Raw genomic sequence first — 12,253 nt, forward strand, 5'->3', positions numbered from 1 at the left:
TTTGGAAGGCCTCATATTTAAATGCACTTCTTAGATGAACAGTTTTGTTCATCTGGATCATTCTACATAATGGTTATTATAATTCTAAATTATCTTCAGTAAGATTTCACCATTTTTGTAAGTACTGCGTGGTTTCCAGGGCCTAATGCTAATACACATGAAAGACAGGCACAGCTGGAAGTTGGAATATTCAGTCCTTCAAAAATTAAGGATTCCATTTTTACATTGAATCTTGGACCTTTCAGAGCCACGATAAAAATCTAAGTGGGAAATATTATGGGGTTGGACTGTATATGTTTTTGATAGTGTTTCTTTCCTACACAGAAATTTTTTGAGGGTAGTAGATAACCTAGTGTCAAAACTGACCTTTCTGTGACCCAGCATATCTTAACAGAGGAGTCTTCATTTTAGCAGTATTTAGATGTCTAATCTGTGACTACTAATCAAATTGTAGCTTTGACTCTGAGACCACTTTACCCAACTTATCTAATGATTTTATCCTAACTGTGCAAGTAAAAAGAGAGAAGAAAACTCAAATTCCTGAGAAATTCTAATAGCTAGAGTCACATGCCTCCTGCAAGTAACAGCCTCTTACTATAAATTCTATCCCTTATCTTTAAAACTGCAGCTCTTGCCAGTGCTGAACAGTTTGATGCAAACCTGAAAAGGTCAGATGTTATCTCACAGCATAACAAATTCTTGGTACTGTGACCAAACCCAAGTTCATTTACTCATGGCTTAAAATGACCCAATGAATGGAGGCCACGTTGTTGGAACAAGGAAAATGATTTAGTTAGTAAGCCAGCGAAACCAGGGAGTTGGTGGACCTGAAAGACCACTTTAACTAAGCACGGTTTTAAGCTCCTTTTCTCATTAGGCAAGGGGGAGACAGAGGGAAATGTTAGGAAATTATTGATAACTAAAGACTCCCATGTACCTCTCTGGTGATTGGGAATGGTTATAAAACCTGGTGGCTGGTGATCTGTTGATTTGACACATAGTCATGATGCCCTTTATTATATCTTGATAATAATCTTAGCTATTCTTTATTATTACTATCCTTGAAGTTGGGGGAGAGAGTGGGGAGTTTTCAGGTAAATCAGTTTTCAAGATGATACTTTTGGGCAAATTTTCCTTAAGTGATTAACCAGGGTCACCTGCTCAGGGAGGTGTAGATATTTTCTAGTGAAGGATAGATGTGAGGTTAAATACAACAAGGAGGAAGTGGGGCCAAGTTTTCTTTAAACCATAAGCCTGGCTATAATTATAACCTACACATCAGAGATATTATCTACAGCAGAGCTAGTGGGATATTAATAATATATTTCTCAGCTGTGTGACCTTCAAAATTAGCGATTTTTAAAAGTCATCTAAAAGCAATAAACTAAGATCAAGTAAAGTTAAAGGGTTTACTTAGATTTTCACTTGGTTTCAGTACCCCACCATGCTAAGCTCTTTCCCAGTTTAGCAACTGAATTCTGGATTCAAAATCCAAAAATATCAGAGGAACTCAATTCTAAAAAGAACTGAGCCTAATCCAAGAGAAACTAACTTACAACACTTGGGGCTCCATGATGAAGACAGAGGACCTCAAAATGGTGAGTAGCACATTGCTTGCATTCCTAAAGGGGTCTCAGCAGTCTCTTTAGGTTCCTTCATGGCCACCAAAAACCATCAAAAGACAAGATTACAAATAATTGAGTTTAAATATCTAGTTGGCTTTTATTTGTGATTATAGAATCAGGCAACACTTCAATCTATAAAATAGAATGAATGTTCCAATGAACATTTGGATGTTGGCTTTGTAGTCAGAAAAGGGCTAAAGAAAACAGAAATTGGAAATAAAACCAGGTTGATCATTTTAAAATTACTTTTCACATAGGATTAAAGTAGATTTCCTCTTATTTCAGTCACTCAGGTTGACAGGAACCTCTTGTGTGTTTTTTGTTTGTTTGTTTTTTATAACTGGCTTATTCCTTTCAAAGTTCAGTTTCATTATGTGGTATTTAGCACAAGTGACTTCCTTCTGATTTGGTTGGTCTGTTGGGGCCTAGCATAGCAGACTATTGCAAAACAATGGCCTCCCATAAAAAAAAAATTAACAATTTTATCAACTGCAGGCTCCCCAGTTATCACCAACACTACCAACTGATAAGATAAAATTGAGTTTATTCTTCCTAAAGTAAGGGAGACCACACCTTGACCTCACCAAGACCCTTGGGGACAGTCTTGAAGGGAAAAAAGAAAATTGAAATTTATTGAGAATTTGAAGGTTGTTTTAAGAAGTCTTTCAATGTGGAGAGGGGACTGATGATAAAATTTAGTATCTTTATTTGTTTCTATATCCTGAAAACAAACATGATGTTTCTGCTATATGAGGGAAGAATAAAACCCATAGGTTTTTAGTTGGAAGAGACTATTGATACAAAAGACAGATTTATAAAAAAAAAAAGTAGTTTATTAACATGTGTGTTACATATATACATGCAAAACACCAGGGATGGCTTTGAATGCCAGCTTATATAGCATCTTCAACAAATGACAATATAATTTTAGAGGAGTGACCAGACAAAAGAAAAGGACTTGGGCTGGGGTTGTGGCTCAGTGGTAGAGTGCTTGCCTAGCATGCATGAGGCACTGGGTTTGATCCTCAGCACCACATAAAAATGAAATAAAGATATTGTGTCCACCTTAAAAAAAAGAAAGAAAGAAAGAAAAGGACTTTGGGTCTCTTGGGGGAAGGCAAATAAATGGCAGAAAGTGGCAAAAGTGTGACAGTGGTTACAACCTTTGTGGGTTGTCTTTTGCATGCTTATTCCTCCTCCCTTTGTCCTTTGGAAATTTACTTTCTCCAGCATTCTAAATTCTAAAGAGAAGCCACACCTAAATGACTCTGTTAGTCACCAAAATATCTGACAACTTAGAAGAGGAAAGATTTGTTTTGGTTTTATGGTTTCAGAGGTCTCAGTTCATTGCTGGCCAACTCCATTTTGATGTGTGGCAGAACATCATGGCAGAAGGGTGTGGCAGAGGAAAGCTGCTCAGCTTATGGCAACTGGGAAGCAGAGAAAGAGAGAGAAAGAGCCAGAGGCAGGGTAGAGATTCCAAGACCACACCCTCAGAGACCTACTTCCTCCAGCCACACCTCACCCACCAACAGTTACCACCCAGTAGTTTATTCAGCTATCAATGGGTTAATTCAACAAATGGGTTAATCCACCAGAGAGGTCAGAGTCCTAGTTATTGCTTAAATGCCCCACCTCTGAATCTTGTTGCATGTGGGATCACAACACATGAACTTTTGGAGAGCAGTCCAGATCTAAACCATAGCAATAATTAAACTGTTAACTACTAAATAATATTTCTTTAGGTTTATAGAACCCAGAACCTCTGGAACCTTCAGACTGTTTCAGAACATGTAATGTCCCTCCTTATTCTTCAGTTCTCTATATCAATTAACATATAGCATGTAAATTGCTATGAGGTTTAATTTTCAAAAAAGTAATATATCTAAAAAACTACAGGAACTAACCCCAGAAGACTGAGATCCATCAAAATGTTCTAGTTAGGAAAAGAGGAGAGAAGGACGCTGTGGATGAGGAAGGACCTACTAGCATGTAGGCTTCCTCCCTATTGTTACCTGTATCTCTTTTCCCTCCATTAAAATCTCTTTCATTTACCTGAGTTACCCAAGATGGAGCTTTGAGGATAATGTCTTCTCCAACTTCTCAGGATGCTGGCCCTTGCATAAAACGGATTTACTTCTCATCAACTCTTTTCTTCCAAGTATTGGTTTTATTGGTGAGCAACAGGACCTGGGTCTGATGACAAAAGTAAAGACTGTTACTGTAAATTCCTCTGATACATTTTGAAAGTTGTCTTCAATAGTCAACTTTTGGTGGAGGGCAAAGAAGGATAGCTTTTGTCTTTGTAAATCTTTCTTGCATCTGCTGCTTTTTAAGCACTTTTACCTTAATAATTCCTCATATTTTGGGTGACATATTTATGATCTCTCAAACTGGATCTAGATAGTGATAAAAAGGAAATTTGGGGATGTTTACACTACCAGGGCTGGAGGTTGGAAAGGGTAAAACATAAAGGAAACTAATTGATTAACAAGTGTGGGAGAAAATAAGACGATTTCACATCCTGAATATATGCTGAAACTCTGACTTAAATCACAACACTGCCAATCCTAGGACCATTGTTTGTATAAAATCTCTATGTACTGTGAATTCTAACTAGTCCAGAAGCAACAATTACTTCTTATGGACTGTGCTCCCATCCCAAAGCTTTCCCCACTTCATATTATCCCACCCATCTTATCTGTGGCACATGTAGATTCAATGTGAACAGCCTGTGCTTTCATTCTTCAAATTTTTATTATAAAAATACTCTGAGCTCTAGGTCAGTGGATATTTTTTTCAGCTGCTACCTAGGTTTGCTGCTGGTCATTGCGGAACTGGTTCTTTTTCTGGTTATCATCTATAGTAGTTCAATGAACCCATTTGTTTCAGGTTACTACTTATTACAGTGATAACTGCATTAGTTCCATACACCACATTTTTTCACTTTTCTGGGATGACAGATATAGATGTGTAAACAAAGGTGACTTCTTGTAAAGGAACCCTAAAACTACGAATCTAGCGTTTACATAGGATGATTTTGCACATCATCCCTGTTCCCCTTCTGAAAGAGAGAAAGAAACCAATACCCAGCTCTAAACAAAATCTCCTTGGGAAAGAAGAAAAAGATCACTTTAGAATGTAAATAAATGTCTCTGGGGAGAGCTAAGGCAAACTTGGCAGGGTTTACAACCTTAGAATGTCTCCATGTCTGGGTTATTCTCCTTTGAATCTGTTTTTGGGTTTTCATTTTTTTTTTTCAATTCTCCTTTGAAATGTACACAGGGACCTCCAGGGAGGTACTTCCTAGAAGATAAATCTTTTTGGAGTTCACTGTGATCCAATTGTCCTTTAATTTAGAAGAGTTGTTCTTTAACCCAGATTTCAGTAAAATTTGCTCAGCAAGTCCTAATTATGCAGGAAAGTGAAAATGTTCACTTCCTGACACAGCCTTGATTAAGACTGGATAAGGATCATGATCAGTAATGGAAATAAATGAAGACCAACCAATTGAGAACATACACAAGCTATTTATTCAGAGCTCACTGTAGCAAAGGAATTGGCCACTATCACCTGTATTTGGCACAGACTCAAAGGCAGGCAGAGGACTGGGAAAGTCTTGAGTGTGGAAAAAGAGAATTCACATATGCCCTGGTTGGAGTCTGTTGGCAGGGAAAAATTATAGGAAGACTGCCCACACTTAGGGCAACCTATGTGATTGATTAGTGGTACACATTTAGCTTTTTCCAGTTGGTCCTATATTAGAAGCAAGGAAAGAATTTAGGGAAAGTAGCAAGTATTAATCAAGTCAGGGTTGTTCGTGGCCAATTTTGACAGCATTATTATTTGGCTTCCCAGACGGTTTACTAGAGACAGGAGTCTGACTTCTTATAAGTCTGACTTTTGACTGGTGAAATGTAATTCTAAGCTGGTTAATGTCATTAATGGTTTGGTTTCCTCAGCTAGTTGCTACAAATTGTGGGTCAGCATTCTATCTATCTATCTATCTATCTATCTATCTATCTATCTATCTGTCTGTATGTCTGTCTGTCTATCTATATGGTATGGCCACTGTTCATTTGCATATTCAATCCCTTAAAGATTAAATTTTGAGGAAAGGCAAAATTTTTGAAGTAAGAAAGTCTTAGGAAAGAAGTTATCAGTTGATGCTTCCTATTGAAGAATAGACCCTCTTTGGGAACATTTCTATAGTGAACAATTAAGTTATTTGTTTGGATAAGAATATTCTGGAACAGTGAATTTGTGCGCATGAGGATAATGGTATAGTAGTCATGTAAATGAAGAAATAGGTGGGGGAGAGTAGCAGATAGATGTGTATTTCTGTATTTAGTTGAATGATCTGAAGGGAAGGGAACCAAGATTTGTTGAACATGGCAATTATTACTCAATTTTATTCCCCTTTCCACTTTCCCTTGGCCATGCATGATGTTATGAAAAAGGTGGGAATATGAAATGGAGATTCAGAGTTTAAATGACTTGTCCAAGGTCACATTTAAATTATAGTAAATTCAGAATTCAAATTCAGTTGTGGGACTCTCAAATCTCACGCTCTTTCTATATTATGCTATTTCAAGGAAAGAGACGTCTCCAGAGAAGGGTCTGAGGAGTTCTCAAAGAGGCAAAAGAATTCAACTCATGACCAACAGGGATTCTTGGCATATATGACTGCTTTAGTCTGCTTTTTCATCTCTGTGGCCAAAAGACCTGAAAAGAACAATGTAGAAGAAGAAAAGTTTATTTGGGGCTCACAGCTTCAGAGGTTCAGTCCATGACTGGCTGGCTCCATGGCTCTAGGCCTGAGGTGAGGCAGAACATCACGGCAGAAGGGTGTGGTGCAGGAAAGCAGCCCAGGACATGGCAACCAGGAAACAGAGAGAGCTTTGTCCACCAGGAACAAAATATAATTCCCAAAGGCATGCTCCTATGACCTATATCCTCCAACTACATCCTACCTGCTTGCAATTACTACCTAGTTAATCCATATCAGTGGATTGATTTACTGATTAGGTTACAACTCTCATAATTTGATTATTTAACCTCTGAATATTCTTGCATTGTCTTGCACATAAGCTTTTGGAGGATATCTTATATCTAAACCATAATTGTGACAGAAAAGAATTTCATCATGTGCCAGACAAAGGCATAGACAGAGGTTTACTTAGGAAGTAGATACAATTCAAGGGAGAATGCAGGCTGTCTCAACAGTGAGAAGCACCTCTTTGGGTTGGAGGGGTCCAATGTTTATACAGGGGCTGTAGTTAGGAGTTGGTGGAGGTGGAACTGCACAAATTTTGTGCCAGTTTTCATTGCACTTACACATTTTTCTCATTTTACAAGGGCACAAACCAAGGGCATCTTGCTCAAGATTTACAACTGTATCTTCTGCATCTCAGTAGCCTCTGGGCATTTCCTTTGAGAGTCAGTCTCTCTCTCTCTCTCTCTCTCTCTCTCTCTCTCTCTCTCTCTCTCCTAAACATCTATCTCAACATTGTCTTACATAAATTTAAATATTGCCCAAACCACCTATTCACTGTCTTGCCATGTGTCTAATAGGTATATCCATATGTATGGTTTGGAGAGGAAGAAAGACAGTGGCATGATTCTGGAAGTACAGCAAAGTAAGTACTTTTTTTAATGTAGTATTTCTTTCTGGGTTTTTTGAGGATTGAGTCCAGATTTTGAGTTTGCATTAGCCCTTTGTTTCAATTTGTCTGGCTTGATAAAAGCCCCTTTTAGTTACTGAAATATAACACATTTTAAAAAAAAATGCATGCTTTCTACTTTTTTCCCCTTAAAAGTGATTGGCAAAAGTAGCTAGATTTAACTTCAAATAATTAAATGTATGTGCTTCTTTGGTATCATTTCAGATTTTGCAAATGCTATGCAGTTTTCAAGAAAGAAGGAAATAAAACTTCTGGCTGTCCTTAGATTTATGGTCTTCACAGTTTGCAACCTCTGCTGCTGGCAATTTTACTGAGCTGGCACACTCTCCAGAGGACATCATTTTATCTTTTAAAAACAATTACAATCATAATTAGTATTGTTATGACTTTTTAGGCACGGCAGGGGAATGCAGTGATCTGGCCTGCAGTTTATCAACATGAAAAGCTGGGAATTTAGCTATGTTAAGAGGGGCTTCATGGTGCCTTCCTCTGAACCAAGTTCTGCAACTATGGGCAGACACACCCTCAGAAGGATCTTGTATTTGGTGGGAACTCTACTGGGGGAATCTCCCACTAGACACCCCACAGTTGGTAATTTTCTTCTCTTTTTCACTGAAAGAGGTTACCAACTATATCAGTACACGTAAACTCTGCTGTACATTGGAAATTCCTGGGCAGTTTTGGAAACTGTTGATGCTCTGGCTGTACCTGGACCAATTAAATTAGAAGTTCTGGAGGTGGGACCAGGCATTAGTATTTTCTAAAACTCATGTTAAAGAAAAAAAAATCAATGACACTTGGTAAAGCAAGTTAAGGAAGACTTTACTGAGGACCATCACCATAAGTAAAGGGACAACAGCAATGAGATTTTAGATAGGGGAGAAAGATTGGGCTCAACTCTGAATACAGCAGGGGCAAGTGGGAAGAAGCAGAGTGGGGTTGTTACCAACCTGAATATTAGATTCATGTACACAGTGTGCAGCAACCAATTAATAAATGAACACTGACACTTGAGGTAGAGAAATTTTAACTGAGAAGGTACCAACTCAGAAGGTTGGTGATATGCCTCAAATTTGCCTTATCCCCCAAGCCTGATCATGAGTTATATAAGGGAAAAGGAGAATCCAAAGGGAAACTGATAGTTTTCCAAGTTTTGATGAAATCAAGGTTTTCAGATTTCTTGGCACTTGGCATACGATTCTGCAGTTCTACAAATCTTGTAAATCACCATTTGTAACAAATATAGCAAAGTTATCAATTGATAATTATAGGAATGGGAACAGGGACTCTGTTTAGCTGTCTAAACAGAAAATAAAGAGTGTGTTTTGTTTTGTTTTGTTTGTTGTTTGTTTGTTTCGTTTGTTGTTGTAAGTGGTTTACTTTCTAAAACTTTAAATAGGGAGATAGATGGTTCAAGCCTTTTATTAGACAAAAAATATTATAATTTAATTGGAGCTCATTGATAGGGTTGGTGGATGAAATATGACTAAGAGAAAGCATCAAGGGTAAGGGGTATTCTGTCTAAACCAACCTTACAAGATTCTTGCTGAAGACAGGCCAAGTGATCAGACATCACATAGGGGATGGTGGAGGATAAAGAATCTGATCAGACATTAAGAGTAATCAAATAAGTGTTAAGGATTCTTGCTACACTGACTTAGGAAGGTTATTTGATAAAACTGGATTTTACAAGGAAATGCACAGATGGACTTAGGAGAAGGCAGCCTGACCAAAATTTGGTCAATCAAAGAATCTCTGTCACTTCCCAGATGTCTCCAACTTGCAGACAAGTTTGAAAATCAGTGAATAAAACACATTTCAGATAGATTTAAAATATTCCCTAAGAATCCACGAGTGTAGCTCTAAATCACATCCTGGATGAGGTGGATGATGGGAAAGCAAGGATGGTGCTTTGGGGCAATAAGGTGTCAGATGCTGATATCAGCCCTGGCCATGCATGTAGGGCTGGCTCATGCCCTGGGATATGTCTGTGTGATCACGAGACAAACTGATTGATGTAGTGTTTGACAGATACTCTGTACACCTGCCTATGGGGTCCAAGCCCCAGTGGGAATTGGCTTTCCTTGGAAGAATTGCTTCTGTGGTAGGTGGTGGAGCCATGAACACAGTCTGTACACTGTTCTGCAGGAGTAGGCACTTCCTTGCATTCTAGAACCCACACATCAGGTTGGAGAGATTCGATTACTGAGTCGACCTTGGACACCATCATTCTAGCACTTCTGAACAACCCAAGTCAGATATCTGAACAGCATCTTCAGACAGATATCTGCAGCATCTGTGTCCATTTCAGGGACTAAACTCTACAGGCAGCTCACTGCCAACGTTTCATATTTGTCTGTCTATCTATCTATCTATCTACACACACATACACACATATATATACATATATATTATTTATATATAACAGCAGAATGTATTACAACTCTTACTACCTATATAGAGCTCAATTTTTTATATCTCTGGTTGTATACACAATATACTCACACCAATTTGTGTCCTCATACATGTACTTTGGATAATAATGATCATCACATTCAACCATCACATTTGTCTTTTTAGAAGAGGAGACATATAAACCCATACATAGAAAGGTAGCATAAGCTGCATACCTCTTCAGTCAGCACACATTCAGACAGGGCCATATCATGCTGGTTTCCACTGATGACTTAGAAGCACTAGGCACTCCTGGACACACAAAATGGAAGGATATGGAAACCTTGCTAAGGTAGCTTGACTTTTAGATTTCTTCTCTTATTTTGGTTGATGAGGAAAATCAGCAATTTTTCAGCCTGAGAACTGATGGAGCAGATTTGTTGTCTCCCAACTGAATAGAATAATTGTTTTCAGTCTTTAATTAAATCAATTACTGAAATACTACTTGTTCATATTTTCTTAGAGTTTCAGCAGAGGCCATATAAAAGAAGCCCAGAGAACTGCCTTTTACTACATGAGGACCCAGAAATAAGGGGCAATTTTATGAATAGGAAGTTGACCCCCAACTGATACCAAATCTAACGCCTTTATTTTAGAATCCCAGCCTCCAAATCTGTGAGAGATATCCATCTCTCATAAATTGGAAAGCCAATTTATGCTGTTTATAAGCTCCCCAGTCTGTGGTATTTTGTTATACTAGTCCAAAAGGACTGAGACAACAATTATAACTCAATTACTTCCCAAAGCCTCCCACAACCTAATATCATCACACTGAGGGATAGGATCTTAAAATATGAATTAGGTTAGGGAGACTGAATGAAAGCATTCAGTCTAAAACACGTAAGAATGTGTTGGGGAAAGCAGACAACCACAGAATATTTTTAATATTCTATAATGAAGAAGATTTTTTTAGAGATACAGTCTACTCCCCATCCCATTCCTGTCATTCCAACCTTGTACATGGGGAAACTGAGGTCTGTAACGGTGGTATGCCTAGAGTCACACAATGGTCACTAGAGGACTGGAAGTACAGTTATTGTCTCTTAGCTCCAAGCTTCATGCTACCCCCATGCCACGAGACTAACTCATAGTATAACATACTGCCATAGGAGTCATTTCTTCTGGTTAGATTCAGAAGGTAGTTAAGCTAACTATAAATCAGATGAAATATTAAATCCAAATAGCCTCTATGGAAATAAATGAATACCAACCAAATGATAACAGGCAGTCTTTGTACTCACTGATTACAAAGGAGCCTCTTGTATTTTGTCAGAGACTTAAAGGCAGGCAAAGGAGTGGAATATCTTCACAGAGTAAAAAACTGAATTCATGCATGACCTGATGGAGGTGAATAACATGGGGAAGATGTAGGCAGACTAACTGGAAGTGGAACATGGTATGAAATTGTATAAGGGTGCATATTTGGCTTTTTTTGATTGGTCCTAAGTTGGAGGTGGAAAGAAAAATAAAGGAAGCAGTCAGTTATTAAGCAAGTGCTGGTCATTTGGGGCCAATTGTTATAGGAGTTATTGTTTGGCTTCCTGGACTGTTTCTTAGAGACAGTAGACTAACTTCCTCCAGGTCTGGCTTGTAGATGGTAGACTGGCTTCCTGCACTGGTTGTTCTTCATAAGGAATTGGTTTCCTGGGCTCATTAGTTCAGATTGTGGGTCAGAGTTCTATTTTTATCCAAGTTCAGGCTATTGTCCACTTGTTTATTTGATCTCTCACCTGTTTCAACTATCTGTATTCCCCTTTCTTCACAACCCAGAACTTTTGTCATAAATTATAACTTCTGAATAATTGTACTTGTGGCTTGGGAAATTGTTGTTACTCAGGGGAGCTACTTGACTTTTTGCTTTCCATAGTGTAATATATAAGCAAAGATTGAATCACAAAAAATCTAGCAGTTCTGAGCAGGTTCATCCTCTGAAATTTGCTGCTTTCCTTCTTATGAGAATAGTTGCTAACATAAATATAGCTTTTTCTTGAACTATTTATTCATTATGCACTTGTAAGATACTTACATCACACAAAAAACTAATGCATAGGTACTAAAGGTTATAATTGTGCATGTCCTTTAAGAAGCAGATGTATGTGAAACACCTAGATAAAAATAATGATGGGGTATTTGTTCTGCTTTTCAATTTTTGTTTTTTGCAGTGCTGGGGATGGAATTCAGGGTCTGACATTTGCTAGCAAGTGTTCTTCCACTGAGCTACATTTCCAGCCCCCATCCTAATGTTTAATATATTGGGAAGATGAGAACTTCTTCACCAAAGAAAAGTACCTGAAAAGAAGTAAGAGATGGTTAATTATTTAGAAAAACATTGTCTCCTCTCAGTTTTATCAGTCAAAAGATGATTCCTTTTGACTATTTGCATTAAATAAATGCAAATCAAAACCCAAGGAGATGCCACTATACACACACTAGGATGGCTATAAGTTAAAAGAGAGAGGAGAGAGATAATAACAAATGTCGGAGAAACTG

At 38.0% G+C, this 12,253-nt stretch overlaps 1 long non-coding RNA gene across 1 annotated transcript; it reads left to right on the top strand.

The window, feature by feature from the left end:
* Positions 1-661: 661 nt before the first annotated feature.
* LOC124076103 (uncharacterized) lies at positions 662-8,646 on the top strand. The gene is made up of 3 exons (XR_006846248.2): positions 662-1,598; positions 7,200-7,264; positions 7,514-8,646. It is a non-coding gene; the product is annotated as an uncharacterized LOC124076103 (long non-coding RNA).
* The last annotated feature ends 3,607 nt before the right edge of the window (positions 8,647-12,253 follow it).

This window comes from Marmota monax, unplaced genomic scaffold (assembly GCF_021218885.2).
Source record: "Marmota monax isolate L192 unplaced genomic scaffold, Marmota_monax_Labrador192_F-V1.1 WCK01_AAM20220418_F8-fsc00153, whole genome shotgun sequence".
NCBI lineage: Eukaryota > Metazoa > Chordata > Mammalia > Rodentia > Sciuridae > Marmota > Marmota monax.